The sequence below is a fragment of the Phalangium opilio genome, unplaced genomic scaffold, assembly GCF_054372755.1.
Source record: "Phalangium opilio isolate 3A_F unplaced genomic scaffold, DU_Popi_V2 ptg000070l_1, whole genome shotgun sequence".
In the NCBI taxonomy this organism is placed as follows: domain Eukaryota; kingdom Metazoa; phylum Arthropoda; class Arachnida; order Opiliones; family Phalangiidae; genus Phalangium; species Phalangium opilio.
In genome coordinates this window covers 8,864,320-8,881,598 of record NW_028324182.1, presented here as the reverse complement: position 1 = coordinate 8,881,598, position 17,279 = coordinate 8,864,320, and the positions used below count along the sequence as shown (strand labels likewise).

Here is a 17,279-nt window from a genome sequence, read left to right as displayed (position 1 = left end):
AATAGAACCACGTGAAGAAAAACGAAAAAGAATGGAAGTAGAGTAGAGATGAGGCTTGGGGGAATGTCTATTAAGAAACGGGGGATTCTCTATTTGTTGCAATTCGAGGATAGATATTCGCTTCTGTCCCCGGGCAACGAAAAAAAATAGGGTCTATATGCAAGGTAGAACCAATACAAAATTCAACGCAGATCGAGGAATAAGTACGCTTCGTTGCTTGATCGATTATATTTTTCCGGAGATGAGGAGGTTTGTTGCTCTGGCTATTCTTCGACCGGAGGAACGGACGATCTACTCCCATATACACCCGACGACCGACACCTGCGCCATTCTTGGAGCTATCACCACCACCAAAGCGCCGCTCGCTTTCCTTCACCCCAAACATTCTGCCCGAACTTCCTCTTTTCATTGGAAAACAGATTTTTTTATACCCTCGAAATATTAGGGTTGGTTTCATGGCGTCTTGGACTGAGCCGAAACTGCGTAACTCTAAATTTATACCTTGCAAATCATTGACTATTTGAACCAAGTAGATATTGAATTATCGTTTTTATGTACGTGGTTTGCAAGGAAATAGTTTCTTATAGGTAATTTAAAGATTACACATGATTACTCAGAACCATCGTGTAATTTCGCAATTCAGAATTGGTCAAAAGGGTTTTATTTTGGTTGGTACATCTTGTTATAATGTTAGCACGATCTTCCCTCGCGGCTATACGAGGGTATGAAAAGAAATGGTGCCCAAGGAGGGGTGTCAGGCGCCCATTTGTTATCATTCCCGACGGTCGAAGCTGGTAAACCGAGTGTCTAATAGGTCTCTTTCGGTCTCTCCCCTCTTTCCCTAGTGTATCGCTACGCACCCGATAGAGATATCGTAGAGAACCCACGATAACCGATTTACGGGATGGCCCGTCGATATGAAATTTTTATTCCCTTTTTTAGATCCTCTAAGTACTTAGGGGTTCGGGTCTATGGCCTTTAAGCGCGCGGAATTGGAAAGCGAAAACGCGGAAAATCTATCAGACAGAAAATATAAATCCTATTCCAATGTTGAAGTTATTAATGACGAAAATCTTTAAAATCCTTTCTATCAATATTGAATATCTACAAAATACGACAGATTAAATTCAATTTTTAAATTTAAGAGTTTGAAAAAAATATATATTTGAATGATTAAGATTAAAGGTGTGTTATCAAAGTTCGCTTGGGGAATTCTTTATTTTAACTAAAAAATATCAAAGTTTACTTAATTAATGAGAGAAGAATTAAGAGGGAGAGATGCATTAATTCTGTTAATATTACTAATCTTTACAATAATTTTAATTAGGCATTCCGTCTTCCCCGGCATCCCAATATGGACGTTTTAATTAAGCCTCGAGTTGGGAATTGGAACTAATACAAAAATTAAACATAACCATGTTTGTCCATTTTTTGAAACCAAAGGATGGTGTCTTAAATAAAACATTACTTTTTCAAGTTCTTTATAAAGAAATTTGAGAGAAAAATAACCGTAATCTCAGAGAAAAGAGAGAAGGAAGGAGGAAAAAATACAGAACACTCCAAAATTAATGTTAATGCGAGCTCATTAGAGAAGTGTTGATTTAATGCAAACTCGGGGAGAGTGTCTCTTAGCTAAATAGAAGCGCGAAACGATGGGAGGGTTTGGATACTTGCCCAAAATTTAATACGATTATAACCCTTTTACCGTAGTAGAAATTTTGAGGATTGAGAATTAAAACAATATATGAATATTTTAGCTGGCAGAACGAAACTGAATTTTAAGTTAGTAATAAATATCCAACCCCCTTTGAAGTAGAGAGTAAGTCTTAGTTAATGCAATAACACGAAGTGTACGAGTGCGTATATTGATCCACCTCGACTAAGTCTCTATTTACCAATGAACTTTTTTTTCCTTCGTCCGCTCTCTCAAAGTCACTAATTGACATTCTTAACGACCACTAAACAAACAGAGAGAATTACTAATTATTAACGCTTAACCGTTCGAAGAGAGAAAGAGAGGGGTGAAAAGTAAAAAAAACTCTAGTCCTAGTTTCCCACCATTTTACCCGCACTTCATTGACGTTGGTAACTCTTTTTTATTATTGTCAGTTCTTTCTTCAAGAAAAACAATGAAACTAATTTATAAATATTGTCTATGAATAGTTGCATCCCCTATATGAAAGCCGTTCACTGAACACTAACGTACAGCAACAGAAACACTTCTACAGGCGCTACGGGAAAATACATAGTAGCAAATCCGCCTATAATCAGGCTTTCCCCTCAAACATACTTGCACTGCGTGTTACACGAGAAAAAATGTCTACAAGCTCTAGAACAAAATGCATATATGTTTTCTTTCGCAGACAGAAAAAACATTGGGGATTAAAATTTAAAACCATGATCTGGAATAACAAATGTCCTCAACGAGAAGAGTAATAAGAGTACCTTAAAATAAAAGAAAGTCTATTCAAAACGAAAATAAACGACTTATCAATTAAGAGGAGCGACTTTGCTGCTGTGAAACCCTTTTTTTCTCTTCTCAACATCGTTATTTTTAGGAGCTACCAAAAAAATGGTTTCTCATTTTCAAATAAGAATTTTAGCTAGTGTACAGTACAGAACCAAGACTAGGGGTTTTAACAAATCAATAAGTCATTTTGAAAAAGCACGAATTAAGAAAGAACCTAGACGAAAAACAACAAGCGCGCTTACCGTCTAGAAACAACCCATGATTTTTAGTCTCCTCCTCTAAAAACCTTAACTTTGGGGGGAAGTATTTACCTTATACCCTTAGGCGTTGGTGTACACTATTTAAACTACTCGAGGCAGAAATACAGTGGGGTTTTGGGTAAACTCGAATGTTTTTGCATTTATTGTTCAGAGCTCGTTATTATTTTTAATGTTAAGGAATAACAGATGAAATTTGCCATTAAATAAATCTTATGGCCTTCATCGTACTGTTTTTCTTCAAAGCTCAAAAACTTTTGAAGTTCGATTTCAACTAATCCCTTAACGCGCTTTAAAAAAAAGTTAAAAACTAAACACTCGTATTTTTCAACGTTCTACCGCTATTAAGAAAATACGAAGGATTCAAGAGAGAGAGAAAGAGAGAAGGAGTGAGAGAGAAGAGAAGGGAAGGAGAGAAACGAAATGGATGGGCCTATAATTAAAGTAATTGCGCTTTTCGAAAATCTCGCCGTTGAAGAGATAAGAACAGCAATTGAAATACACAAGAGAGAAACTAAATTTTCTCCTAAAAGGATCAAAAGTTTTCTTTCCAAGGCTTTACTCGGAAAGGGAGAGTGAAACACGAGCCATTCATATTTTATTAACCATTAATTAATTTAAACGATAAAATTGGATTGCCCCTCTTATCACGCAAAATTAATGAAACTTAAATCTTGCGAAGTAGTTTTTGATGCAGATGTTAAGAATGTTATCGTAAAATTGCATAGGAATTATAATTACAGAGCGGTTCAGAGAGAAAATAATAATAATATTACACTATGGAGATGAATTTAAAAATAACAAGAGAAATATTAGAAAATTGCACCTGCAGAAGACGGGATAAAGAAAATTAATTTATTTGTTTTCTATCGAAAATATTCAATTCTTTAATACGAACCATACTGCATATTTAAAAATTTTTCTTAAAATAAACCGAAGCGAACATTACCATCTTTTCCCGGTTTATTTTTAAAATCCCGCAACGTTTCGCGAAGTTAACTTGAAATTACACCACGTACAAAACTAAACCCCCGCTAAAACACAATATGGATGCGCAGCTATGTACGTGATGAAAATTCAACGTGATCGTCCATGACTCTAGTGAAAATTAATTTAAAACGCCGAGCCTTGTTTCCTCCCCCCCTTATTTGATGTTCAGGAAAGATCAAAGTCCCTAACATGTTACATTTTAATCAGGAGATTGAAAACTGGAAGCTTATACGGGACGCGCACCCAATCATATATATCGAGAGACAGTCGATGCGAAGTGGATTGAATACGAAAATGCACTAACTTCCTCAGAAATATTATTGGAGATACAAAATGAAGGCTACACGTATGTGTAGAGATGGAAAGGGATGCTAGAGCGAGACAGTCGGAGAGCGAGCGTCGCATTATAAACATTCTACATTCAAGAAATCGATAGCATCAGCACGGCGGCGTCTCCTTCTCCGGGCGGGCCGGATGATCCTGGCCATGGACTACTCTACATCCTACGTCCACCCAGAAAGAATAACAGAGAGGAGTTGAAACTTCACTATCCGTGTTTGGTTTCTCACGCTACCTTAGCAAAGGATAATCCTCCAACTCCTCTTTCTACATTCTTTCTGTTTCGTCCCATCAGTTCCTACACTAGAGCCCCGTGGCTTAGACGCCGATTTTTTCTCTTTTGAGAGCGAGAGAGAGAGAGAGAGCAGCGGCTCTTTTTTTCAGACCTCTTTTCCGGAGCGCGAAGTCTCAGCGGAATTCTCGGGCTAAGGTATCTCGAACTGGCAGAGAACGACAATGAGGCGTGTGGGAACATCTATTCCGAACCAGGGAGGAAGCAGTTCGATGCCCAGAGAGAAAAAAAAATAGAAGGAAAAAGAAGAAATACTCCTTATACCCTTATATTCGTTTTATATCCGAGAGCCCGAAAATTCGGCCAATCAGCGAACTTCTTCTCGCTCAAATCCCTATACCCAAACCGAGGAAAATGTCCCTCCACCCCATAATGCGTCCCCGCAGTTTTCTCTTATCGACGTTTTTTCTCACCCTCTATTCCGTGGAAAGAATAAACCATTAGAAACACCTAAACCGACTACGCCATTATAACAGTATCCCCCATCATTCCTCGCGAGAGAACCCGCTCTCTTAAACATTCCCGGAAATTTTATTTTACTGAAAATATAGCTTGAAGTCTCGCCCCTTATACCGAAACTGCGGGTTTCAAGTATGGGACACCTGTTATGTATCGGTATTATTGGAAAAGGAGGGAAAGATTCTAAATTATTATCTGTATGAAAGGTTCTCCTAAAGGAGAAAGGTAAATTTTCAATGGAAAGAATAAACTATTGTCTTACAAAATACACCACTGAAGATATTTCATAGTACAATGAGAATTTTTAAATTTAATTACATTATACGTGTTCCTATCGTAACTTACTTCAGTTAAAAAACTTTTAGTTTTCCCCTAGAGTAGTACTTAGCTCAGAAGATTAGACAGGTTCTGCCTGGGGAAGGAGAAGGGGGGGGAGGGCTTGAATGACCAAGGGCTCCACGTAGCCATTACGAAGGAATCAAGATTTTCCTCCACCATTCTTTGCCTGGCACGATGGTTCCCTCAGGTCCCTGGCTTCAGTAACTTTAGCTTTAACAAGGACCCTCTTATATGGAAGAAAACATTTCGTTTCCCGAACTGATCCCAAATAGTATATTTCTCCGCAGAAAAATAAAAGAAACTTTCTATTATTTTTTTATAAAAGACGTACGTAGGCTACTTTCATCCGTGTTTACAGTTATCATTAAATCCCTCCGAGGAGAAAATACATAGAAAATAAACGGGTGAAAAATAAAAATGAAAATCATAGTTTCTTTTTCTAAGAATAAACGTTGTTGAAACAAGATTTTGATCTCGGCAGCAAAGCGACCAACCGAAAATGTCAAATCGGCAGCAAAGCGACCAACCGAAAATGTCAAAAAGAATCTACTTTGAGACTGGATAAAGGGTTGGATCACGAACCGCCTTGTCATTTCTATGGAAAATTGACCATATAGGAGCGACTGTTTTGGACAGCGAATTACTTAACTTTTGCTTATAAAATAATCTTATGAAACCGAAACTTTCTAAGAATAAGCTGAAACAAATAATTTTTATCCTCTAAATAGAAGTAATATATTTCATTCCAAGCTAGTCCTTTTTAAAACGATTTCAAACCGTTATTTAACGTACTTTTCGCGCGATAAAAATCATTACCTTTTACTTTGGCAAATAGCGTAATACGGGTTCGTTTCACGCTCAAACGCTTTGCCACAATCATAAAATCAGAACCGAAAATAGATTATCGACGTTGATAATACGTAAAAGTACAGTTAGGGATTTTTCGCCCGCCTGGCTAATCGCGAAACAAAGTGTTCTTCGAAGGAAATGCGGCGTCACTGGCGAATATGTCAATGCACGATAACCATAGATAAGTTTGCTTTAAGCGTATTATCGATACGAAAAGTAAAAGGATTTCGTGCTTCGTTCTATTCGAGGTCACAAACGTGAGAAACTCGGGTCGGTTAGGGGGACGGCGAATAAATGTACAAGGTGTAGGAGACTTCCCAAATACTTTACGACACTGATTTGATTTACCAGGACTATTTCACAGTGGAATGTAGTTATTAATATCCTTCCGCAGTAGGTGCCTCAATAATAAGATTTTGAAGTGATACCATAATATAGTCAAGGCCTTTCTCTATAACCAAATTCCTCGTATATATCTCTCATCTCCAACATTCACTTCAACCAGTTGGATTGATCGGAAACTATATTGGCTTAATTCTCGCTTCAAAACTTAAGTTTATTGCGGCGGCCTTGCACCTTGCAGGCGGTGCACGAGAACCAGATGTAAGTTCTCCCCGCTTCACGGATGGCCGATTCCCGCACGTTTATAATATTTATTAACGGAATATATAAAACTATAAGGGTTATACGCACGAAATGAAAGAGAGGGCGGGAGGGTGTACGAATACCCGTCTTACACTTCCTCTTAAAATAGAGAAGCGTTTCTCCGACTATGGAAATATTTTCTCGCGGCAGGCATATACTGTATTCATTAGTTTAACTAGATTTTGATACATAATTCATGATGGTAAGCCGTGCATATTTAATTCTCTGAAAATATTGGGTTTCTTCACGCAAACAATATCACGGATACGAAACAACTTTCTCGATCGTGGATATAACGTGATTTAGAGACTCGAAGGCGGAATAAAAGCGTGTTGAACCTTTGTCGGGAAAACGCCTACGCAAAGTATATTTTATTGGTATTTCAGAGAGCAAAATTCCACCAAGACTATATAGAATCAAATAGTATACAATGATATCAACTAAGGAATGTCGTACACATTGTATCGTGAATTGTGAATTGTTTTAGACTCTGAGAAGAATCATCTCGAGAAATGAAATCCAGTCTAGAGTTATACAGTCTAGCAATTCAATTACTTCCCATACGTGCATGTACTCAAAGAATCGAGATTCTAAACGCGTAACTCTTATTTCCCTGTCTTCCATTCTCTCTTGTAACAGTCGCTATTTTAATAGGGTAAAAGACAACCCAAAATTCTAATTGTTTTTCTAAAAATAAACCTGAAAGAGGAATAAAAAAAATCCCTAAAATTTCCCAGGTATTTCCAGATCCCTGGACCTTTTCGCAAGAGTTTCATGTATTAAATAGCAATTCAGGACGTACCGCACTCTGTCAAATTAGATTTCCATTACAAATATTAAAACTGCGGCGACTTTCTCGTACTCTTTATTTTCTCTCTCTCTCTCTCTCTCTCTCGCTCCTTGAAAAGCTTTACCGGAAAACAAAAATTTACGGTACGTTTTGGTTTAGTTAGTTGCGCTAAACATAATGAAAATAGGCAAGACTCGTTCCGGTCGTGGAACCGAGGCTTAATTCCGTTTAGTTTCGAACTTGGAACTAGGTTTAGCGAACGTTTAACGCAAACAAAGATCGCGTAACTTGATTATAAGTCTTGAGAGGGAAGATGATGGTGCTTTGACAACAGCGCGGGAAAAGACGGGAATTTAGTAGCGGCGTCGTACAAAGGAGCTTAAAAATAGAGTAGAAAGGAACGGAGAAGAAAACACAACAACAATATAATAAGCTCTAACGTTGAAACGGCAGCATTCCCTTTACGACGATTAAGTATTAAAACCAACCCTATAAAGCGATTCCCCAAAGAGAATGATAAAAGCCACGCTAACAAAACATTATTTATTTATTTTTTTTCTCTACTGGAATTTAATCTATGATTATGTGGAACACATTTTCCAAGTGGAAAATATCTTAGGAATAATCTATTTTCCTTCGGCAACCCCACGGAAACAAATTAAAATATATCCGATGGTAGTTAATTATGGAAAACAGAAACTACCTCAAAACGACGTGGGTCCAAATTTATTGAGACATAAATCGCGAGGAACGCTTTAAAAATAGCCCGGAGGTACAGAAGACCGGGAGACTAAAATGGGGCCAGGGAAAAAGACTCTCGAAAAATATGGCACTCCATAAAACTACGCTCTCGAACTAACAACAATAAGGCAAAGGCTTATCGGAGATACGAAAAGAGAAAGGTGGAAAAATCCGAAATGTAGGAGGATAAGAGAGACGGAGATGGAGAAGTTTCTACGGAAAAAGAGGGTAAAAAGGTATCCAAGTATTCGTGGCCAAAGCCCTTTCGCGCCCCTCCCCCTCCGTAACTCCCTTGTCGGTTCAATAGTTTTAAACTCTAGTCCTCGTAGACTTCCAAGGCCTGAAGGAGAAACTTGGCATCGCTATACATTTTCGTTATTTGATCCAGGAAGGTTCAAAAATTGGGGGTCCGTTTGGGGGTTCAAATATCTAGTATCTGTCGGCTTAAAGCGCTTCGAAGTCAACGCGCTTATCTTTAATTGAGGGTCAAAGTTTACTTCATTAGAGTTTCGGTTAGAATATTTTAATAAGTGGGCAAGCGCGCCTCCCAAGTCGATCGATGGTTGGAAAAATTGCGAGTCTGAGAGAGGCGAGCTACGAAAGACTCTCGGCATAAATGGGAAAGAAGAGGGACCTTCGCGAGAAGGCGTACTTGTTTAGCCAGGCGAGCTAGTGATGAAATTAGAAGGGGACCTAAAAATTTCGACGCAATGATAAATTTTCTTTCGAATTTACGCAAGAGATCGTTCTATTCAGAAGGGTCTTTTCGATCGGAAACAGTTTCGATAGATAGAAAGAACTTCGGAAAAAATGGAAATAATCACTTATTGATAAGGTAGGGCTAGCGTATAAAGCCACAACCACAGCTATAGAACGAGGGAAAGAAAAGTTTTCAGAAATAGCGTACAGAGGGAGAGAGAAAGTAAGGAGACGTTGATCACCCAGGATCAAGTCTCGAGAGTAACATCAAACGTCCAAGCTAATATGGGCAGATCAATTAATGGAGGATTTCGGTGACAGGGCCCTTTCCTCTCTTCTTCTCCCACCCTTAGCTTCCCAGTTCCCCGTTAGTGGCTTCCTCTACACCCCCACAGACAACCCCTTTCCCTATGACGGAAGTTAACATCCTCTCCTGGTTACTTTTAAAAACGAGATAGCGTCTGCTCGCCTTCCACTATCAAAGGTATGATAACATAGCAAGTAATGCACTTTTAAGGGTGAATGATTGGTTTAATTCGTCAAATATTTTAGGTTCTGGGGTACGTGCCCCTAAATTAATCGAGTTCAGTGAACCGATAAGCCCCAATATTTCCTTCCACGGAAAAACACAAATAAAACTTGTTTCATTTGATAGTTTTATCTGTAGAAATTTCATATTTAGGGTAATTTGTTTTAACTTCAAACCGATATAATGTTTCCAACAGTAAAACATCATAATAGAGTGTTCCTCAATGCCAAATGATTAAAATGCCAAAGTCGAGGGGAAAATGTCGATAGAGGTACGAAAATAGATTTAAAGCAAAAATATAAACGATATACGCACAACTGTAAGGACAAAACTCTCTATTCGCAATGTAAAAACCCTATCCAAACTTAGTATTTATTTCGCGATTTACCAACGTGGCGAACATAAAGAGAAGCGACAGTAAATAAAGTTTGTTCCCAGCTCCACAGTATTTGCTCTCGATATATGTAAGATTTTAGTTTCTCCGAGAATCTTTGCTCTTTTTTGAGGGTAAATCAAATTGACGCGATAGCCGACGAGCTTTTAGTGAAGTAGCTAAGCGGGGGAAAACTCGGCACAAGAAAAAAAATAGAAAAAGAGGAAAAACTACTCTACCGAAGTGAGGAAGAAGGCTTACATGTTGTAAACCCGCAAAAATATCAAAAATGCATTATTCAGTCCTTATAGGACACGGTGGTTTTTGAATACAGGGTGTACGCGAATGAATTATGAATGAATTGGGAAGTAACGGAGTACAGGGGGTAACAGTAATATCCGGGAAGGACTTACACCTATCACTACATAGCTAAACCCTCCGGAATATACAGGGTGTTTGTGAAAGGTCCATCAATAATGAAAGGGCGTATTCATTGGGCCATTTTGAGTCGAAAATGTTCTATGACATTTTTCCGTTCGGGCCACTGTTTTCAAGTTATGATTGGAGTAATTTACGGATGACCCCTTAAATTTAATTAAGAAATTGAAAGACAGCGCTAATTTAATGAAGGGGTCATCCCTAAAATATTCAAATCATAACTCGAAAACCGTGGCTCGGACGGCAAAATGTCATAGAACATTTTCGACTCAAAATGGCCCAATAAATACGCCCTTTCATTATTGATGGACTTTTCACAAACACCCTGTATATAGCATGAGTTTCTTCGAAAAATATCTTGAGCTGGCTCGCGGTTACCTCTAGTTATTTGTAAAATACACCCATTCTTTATTCCTAGCTACAGAACGGATAAAATGGTACACTGCAACACCCTAGCTATAAGCCTTGGTTTGCAAACAGAAATATTCAAGGAAGGAGTGGAAATGAAATTTTAACGGGCACGTTTTTCGTAAAACTTGGAATCACCAGATAAAAACCGCTTTTTGTAACATGGCTCGAAGCTTGTAAACAAAAGAAAATCATTCACATACCCTTGATATGTTGTGGAAATGAAGCGCTTCCGTTATTCCTCAAAGGTCGAGTGTTGTGTACACTTCTGACACGTTGAATCTTTAACATTTCTCTATCAGCCTGTATCATCCGTTGTTTACCTTTCATATAACACTGGGACCCTTTTCCAAGTCATGAAGAGAACGTTATATTCTGAAACAAAAATAAGTAAAAGATTTAGACTTGATAAAGATAAAACGAGACTCGCAAACTATCTATTTTTCGCTTAAGATAAACTTCTAAATGTATCGGATTTTTGTTATTTAAGAAGAAAAATATACGACCCAGAGGTTGCAAGGGGGTCGGCAAAATAAGCTCCCAAATGACTTTGTAGAAAGGGCGAAATAAAAATAACTTAGAAACCCAACCCGACCTTAAAGAAGAAGGAAAAAAGATGAATCTCTCGAGATATTAATGAAGAGTCTTTTTTTCTTGATCCCGCCTCTCTCTGTTGCCAAAAAATCAATGGATTAAGCTGGATACCCCGAGATTTTCGTGGAGAGAAAGTATCGTTAAAAATCGTTTAGGCTTGGTATTTTTTATTGTAAGGCCAGATAATTTTTGAAGATATACTTACGTAACCCAACAAGTACAACTTCAGCCGCAACATCATTCCAGAAATTTGAACTAATTTGAGTATAAATTTAGCCCAATAAATTTTACCCAATAAACCTTTGTTACAGGCGGACACTTAATTAGCATATACATTGAACTCTTTCGAGTATCTAGAAAATTTTTCCCAGAAAAGATGGTTTTAAATTATCGATCGATAATTTGATCGCGGAGATTCCAACGAACGTGTTTACCCATGATTACGTGGTAGGAATGAAATAAATTTAAATACGGTAAACAAATTAGAGAGCTAATGGTGTTTTCTTGTCGAGACCCAAAGGACATCGGTGTTTACGGTCATACAAGGAAGGAAACCAGGGGACGAAAATTCTGAATCAGCAAAAGGAGAGGAAATATTTCGCGATTAAAGTCATTCGGATTTGTTTAGGGAGGGAACGGCGATGAGGGAAGCAACAGAAAAGGAGACCCCGTACATCGAGGGTCTTTTGAAATCCTCCAATCTTAAATCCACCTCGGCGAAAGAGTCGGTCGTTACTCGTTATGGGGACTCGAAAGGTCAAAAGCTCGGGTGCCATCACCTTCAGCGCCTCGTTAGGGATTGAAAGAGAGATAGGTGAGGTAGGTCGCGCTAAGGGAGTGGGCCACGATGCGACACAAGTATAATACACAATAAGGAAACCCCCTGCCACATTTTGGCTTCACTGTGCTCGGCGCACGCTCGGACCAAACCAAAGAGTTAAGGTTAGTTTGACATTTCCAATTGCAATTCACATACAAAAGTGTTAGGTTGTGAGAGATGGTTCCGTACCGAACTTCGCAAAGCCATCGATGAATCCCTTCAGGGGATAACTTGGGGAAAATTTTCAGAATTATTTCCCAACGGTTGCTAGGATATGGTACCATGCCCACCTAACCAGGATGAATACGGTGTAAACTCGACAGATAGAGACAACATCAATCACTTTAAGCCTTTTCTCTTATTCGGCGCTTCAACGTGGATAAAGACGCGAATTTAAGCATGCAACGTCCATCGTGAATGCATTCGCGCAATTTACCAAGGCTGGACAGTAAGAGGATTAAACGCTTCGTTCGCCGGATCTAGATAAAAACTCACCCTTGGACAATTTGGTGAATAAGGGAAAGGGATTTAAGGTAGGTACTTAGCCGCTGAAAAACCAGGCTTTAGCTTCAAAAGGCAAATGAGCGCAACTATTTAAAGGCTCCCAGGACACCCGGACCAAACAGGCAGAACAGAAAAGTAAAGAGTGGCCAGGGGATAAAAAAAGCTGAAGCGGGGAGGAAAATATTCGTTTCAAAAAATCCTCAAGGGATCTCAATTGTCACGTAAAATGCTGGCTAAAAAGTCAACCTAACTTTGGAAAGCGATATGAGATATCAAAAGGAAAGAGATTTTTCCCCATCAGGAATATTCGGGACGAAGACACTGGCTTGGCCCAGAATGGCGCTCACGGTTTTCCGGCGTAGCATCTCTCTTTCTCTTTACCCTTCTCTTGGTCTTCCTTATCGATCGGGATGAGAGAAGAGAAGAATGAAATCGCCCGAGGAGAGAAGACCCCCGAAACTATGGATGGCAGTGCAGAGCGAGAGAGAGAGAGAGAGAGAGAGAGAGAGAAAGAGAGAGCGGGAGTAAAAGACCCGCGGCGATTTTTCCACCATCTTAAGCGCTCTCAATCCTCCGGGCGCACGTAGCCATACCATACAGCCAGCGAGCAAGCGATCAGGCGACTGCAAAAATCCCGGAATGTTCTCGGGCGCCAGTATAAATACGGATTTGAATTGCAGAAAATGGGTCCCAAATAGTAGGCCCTACGAGGTTAGTCCGATTACAAAAGGAAAGGTTGATAGCGCAAATTTAAGTTGAAAACGTTTCCTTTGTCGTTTTAGCACTTCCGGCATACATAAAATATAATATTCATAATTCAAAATAAATATCTAAACTCTAGAATTAACAATTTGAACTTTTGATCAAAATGGAACGAACTACGTCACAGAGTTTAGACTGAAATAGAAAATACGACACCAACCTCGCCATAGCATATTGTATTAACCTTATCAACCTATTTCTCGGTCTCTTTCCTCCCTTGCTTCTTGTAAATAACTCCCTGGGTGAAAATCCCCGAACTAGGCTTAGTGTTAGATCTTTCCGTCACTGTTTATTCCTACACCCCAGGAATATTTTCTTTTCTTTTTACTTTTGGGATTTCTTAATGTTGTTTTATAAGTTTCTTACTATGGTATATAAAATACTACAACTTTCATCGCGTAGTCTTGAAATTCTTCCAAGTAACACAACGCGATATAAATAGAAGATCTAACTTTGGAAATTAAACTTCCGTTCATGATATTATCTTTGTGTATTAACAATACTTTTAGCCTTATTTCTAAAGCTCTAGATAATTCTACGGCTCTTAAAATATTCATACAGGCATGCATTCCAAAGAACCTTTACAGTATTTCAACAAGGGGTCAGGGACAAATTTTCCGTTTTGAAAAAGGACCGCCTGAAGTTATCCGACAAAAATATTTCGATTAAAATCCATATAGGAGAACATTATTTAAATATTTGCCTTGATCTTAAAAAAACCCTTTTGCTTTATTAACTCTCGTGAACAAATGAAATTTACCAGTTAATTCATCAATATGCAAGTACTATATATTTTAAATTAATTAGTTCAATCAAAAATTTACAAGTTTAAACTGGAATTTTTCGAGTTAGTTATTAATTTCTAATTTGTTTTAAATTTGGAATTAATGTAAAAAGGTACAAACTTCAAATATACCATAACGAGATAAATTCATTATAATCAAAATACATACTTAATGAAATTCTGAGAATAATAAGTAAAATAATATTCAGAAATATTTGAACCAAGAATATTTTCAACTTTACGTGGATTCGGTAATGATTTTCAATTTAAATATAGCCGCCAGAGACAGAAAACTAAACAAAAGATTCCGATTATTAAAGAATAAAATATACAGCATCCTCCCATAGCGTGTTTCGTAACCTCTTTCAATAAAGAATATAGGTATATATTAAAATGGAAGATCTAGAAATAATTCAAAGAAACCTGTATGGACGGAAAAATGAATTTAAAACCAACTATAAGAGTTAGTGGGTGGAGGAACTCACTCCTTCGCCTTTGAACTCTAGATTTTGATTTAAGACAGATTCGAAGACTCACGCCATACCGCTATTAGAAGGGCCCACCGGAAACACCATATAAGAATTGTCCTTTTGAAAATGGTTATTTCCTAAGGCTAGGTTAAAGTGGCTCTAAGGGTGGTGTATGTACAAAAATTCACTCTAGGTTCTACCAGAAGTGAGATGAGACTAAAAGTGAAGGGCTCTAGCATTGATAGTAGATCCTGGCACTAGTGAACAAATTTGAGGATTTTATGCCGCTTCCCACGCGCCTACACTACTGAGAAAAAAATTGGTCGAGTTCCAAAAACATTTCCTACCCCCTTCCCCTCAACCTAAAGCGGCCGAACACGGACGCGGCTCCTTGAATCTAGTTCGGCCGTCTACCATCGCTAGCGTCTCACGTTTTGGAGGGAAAATTCAGAAACCGCTACTAGAGGGCCAACCGTTCTTGTGTTATCAAGAATATTCACTTTCGCCGAGTGAAAAATTTGGTTAGCTCAGTACTTCTGGTTCTACGAAGATGCGGAATGGGGAAAAATCAATGAAGTGATTATTTCACCACTAAGGATTTTGATTTGACCCACACTGTACTTAAATAACTTGTACCTCAAAAAAAGTAGCCTACCTTCTCCAGCCCCACTTTCTTAATAGCAAGATAAAAAGCAAAATATTTTCAAAGAACTACTATAATTATGCCTTATACCGACAAATTCCAGAGGAAATGGGAATGGTTGCATCGAGGGAATAGTCACTTATAGAGTAGTCGAGTACTGTACACGTTGTACCTTTCAGAGTACTAAGTACGCAATCATTGAAATCAATACTGTGAAATGATTACACGTAATTCGTAATCGATTTAAATGAATTCTGAGAGTTATTACTCCCTCGGACTTTAAGGAATAAGTAGAAAAAGACGATGGTAAAAAAAAAAAACCTCATGAGGAAGTCCGTTTAAAGATCGTTTCGAGATTAAGAAACTATCAAAGTAGTTCCACGCAAGGGTACTTCAGTATAAGATTACTTAAGTAAGAACATGCTTCATTATTAGGGTAAAGTATACTAAAATACGCTGAAGAAATGCACCGTGGAAAATGATTTCCAAGCTACCCCTGAATGCTGTCTTTAACATGCGCAATAAAGCTCAGTGGGTGAAACAGTTTTACAGGCGCGTATTGAAATAACACGGAGAATTTAAATCCTAAAAGTTGGCTTTCCTTACTTACATTACATAACTCATTTTCAATAAAAATCGCTCTAGAAAACTTCATATAAAAAAATATATAGCAAAAAAATGTATTTACTCCCCCATAAGAGTTTTATTAAATCTAACCACTTTATATTTGGTTAATATTATGCTAAAGAGATTGAATGTGATGTTATATCATTTTGGTAGTAACGTCGTTTATAAAAAGAGAAAAAAAATTGTTCGAATGCCATTTTGCTGGAATAATGATATGTCTAAGAAAATACGAGGCTATTCATTTTCTCTTAATGTTATGATTGAAAAGTAAACTGCGGTATACCAACATTTTATCGTATCTTCTCTTAAAATGATATTTATATAGATTGACCGAAGTAAATTAAACTGACGTTATGCAGGAGATGAGAACTTTGTATCAAAAATATTTTCCCATTTGATACTACGGAATTATATTATTTAACATAAAAATAAATATTTTTCATAATATCTGGTTTATATACTTCTATTATTACGTTTAAAAATAAATTCGCCTACACACGAGCATCTTTGGATGAAGGAAGGTACATAAAGCAAAGTGAAGAGTTCTTGCAACTATATGACAATATACATGGGCAATATTTTTCCATCTCCCGCCTTCTCGCAATTTTTAAATTAAACTTTATTTTTATAAGGATGAGAAAAAGAAGATAAATAACCCTTTTCCGATATAAGAAAGGCAAGGAAGCTATGATTCCGTATTTTGGCTTATATAAACGCTGGCCCATATTCCCTCCCCCGAAAAATATGCGCCGGATTCAAGGCTATTTATTGAAAGCCCACCCCTTTTTCTTTCTAAACATAAATGATTCTCTTTCTCCCTTTTTTACGACCAAGGCTAAGGCTAAGGCTAAGGCTAGAAACCTTGTATATAAACGTTATCATAAGTCAATAAATAAATTGTAATAAGTTAGTTTCAAAGAAAATCACGTACCAGGAAATCTTCGCTTGTGTAAATATAAATACATTTAAATTTTAAAGGTAATTTAAATTACATTAAAACGAAATTGGAGAAGACACTTCGTTTAACTTATTACGGATTATAATTTACTTATGATGATACTCTACAGTAGGGGAAGGGTGATGAAAGGGTTCTCTAAGCCTTTGATAGCAGTCACGGGTGACAGTGAACTTAAGTATAGAAAAGAAAGAGAAGAGAATTTGGATTGGTTGGTCCTTTTTTGTCTCCTACGAAAGATGCCAAGGAAAATAGATCGATATGATTTATTCCGCACCATCAACATAAATTTCCATTTTCTAAAAAAAATATATATATGTGTGTATAGAGAATAAAAAGATGGGAATAGGAGAGAACCTCTATAAGAATTGTGATGGGACTGGAAGCCCCAAACAGATGAAATTTTATATATATTTTATTCTTTCCAATTTATTTCGGGGGTAAAATATAAATTGGGAAAGTATTCTAGCTCTCCAAAAATATGGATGAAAAGTAGGTTTAT

The 17,279-nt window shown here is 37.6% G+C and overlaps 2 protein-coding genes across 4 annotated transcripts in view; one reads left to right on the top strand and one right to left on the bottom strand.

Annotated features, from left to right (window-relative positions):
- The window catches only part of LOC149661414 (uncharacterized), a 318,208-nt gene that overhangs the window by 120,248 nt on the left and 180,681 nt on the right, over window positions 1-17,279 (bottom strand). For both annotated transcript variants that reach the window (XM_089842931.1, XM_089842929.1), the window contains exon 5: window positions 10,822-10,993. The gene's annotated coding sequence lies outside the window, so the exon portion shown is untranslated. The remainder of the gene's footprint in view (window positions 1-10,821; window positions 10,994-17,279) is intronic.
- The window catches only part of LOC149661415 (neural cell adhesion molecule 2-like), a 78,383-nt gene that overhangs the window by 9,788 nt on the left and 51,316 nt on the right, over window positions 1-17,279 (top strand). The gene's annotated exons all lie outside the window — the stretch shown is intronic.